Source organism: Sinocyclocheilus rhinocerous, unplaced genomic scaffold (assembly GCF_001515625.1).
Source record: "Sinocyclocheilus rhinocerous isolate Xijiao unplaced genomic scaffold, SAMN03320098_v1.1 scaffold1243, whole genome shotgun sequence".
NCBI classification, from domain to species: domain Eukaryota; kingdom Metazoa; phylum Chordata; class Actinopteri; order Cypriniformes; family Cyprinidae; genus Sinocyclocheilus; species Sinocyclocheilus rhinocerous.
In genome coordinates, this window is record NW_015626033.1 from 3,211,919 (window position 1) to 3,212,722 (window position 804).

At 33.3% G+C, this 804-nt stretch overlaps 1 protein-coding gene across 1 annotated transcript in view; it reads left to right on the plus strand.

Annotated features, from left to right (window-relative positions):
• Positions 1–804, plus strand: part of LOC107708169 (attractin-like protein 1) — a 127,804-nt gene that overhangs the window by 48,960 nt on the left and 78,040 nt on the right. The window lies entirely within an intron of this gene.

Sequence of the window (804 nt, forward strand, 5' to 3'; positions counted from 1 at the left end):
TGCACCAAGAGCTTGTAACACTCCAAAGAGAAAGGAAAAATTGAAATCGCATCATATGACCCCTTTAAATGGTATGAAATAAAAAAGACCATGTACTATTCATGAACATATTACTCTTATGATCCGGTTAATTTAATCAATCAGTCAAACTGACTTGATTTGAATCATTCACTGATTAAAGTCAAAATGAAGTAAGGACTGTTTTATCTTCAGGTTGGTGAAAGTTTTTTGTAAAAAGTGTTTGGTATTTTTTTATTACTTTTATTTGTAAATAAGTATTTAAATAAATATTAATTAAAAACAAACAATCTATAAATTTAATATCATAAACATTCAAATCTAGAGAGGGGATGTGTGTGTGTGTGTGTGTGTGTACAGGTTTTTTTACACTGGTGGGGACTTGAACCTGAATACACACCATGGGGACTTGTGTCACCGTGGGGATCTAAATTGAGGTTCCCATGGGTACAAAAGCTTATAAATCATACAGAATGAGTTTTTTTTTTTAGATTGCAAAAATGCAGAAAGTTTTCTGTGAGGGGTAGGTTTAGGTGTAGGGTTGGTGTAGGGCGATAGAAAATACAGTTTGTACAGTATAAGAACCATTACGCCTATGGGAGTCCCTACAAGGATAGTGCACCAGACTGTGTGTGTGTGTGTGTGAGAGAGAGAACCTGGGGTTTTCTTGGTGCAAAAACAAAATCAGGAATCACTGAAATTCAGTTTTTGCTGCTGGATAAAATCACTTTTTGAATATATATATATATATATATATATATATATACACATACACTCACACATGTA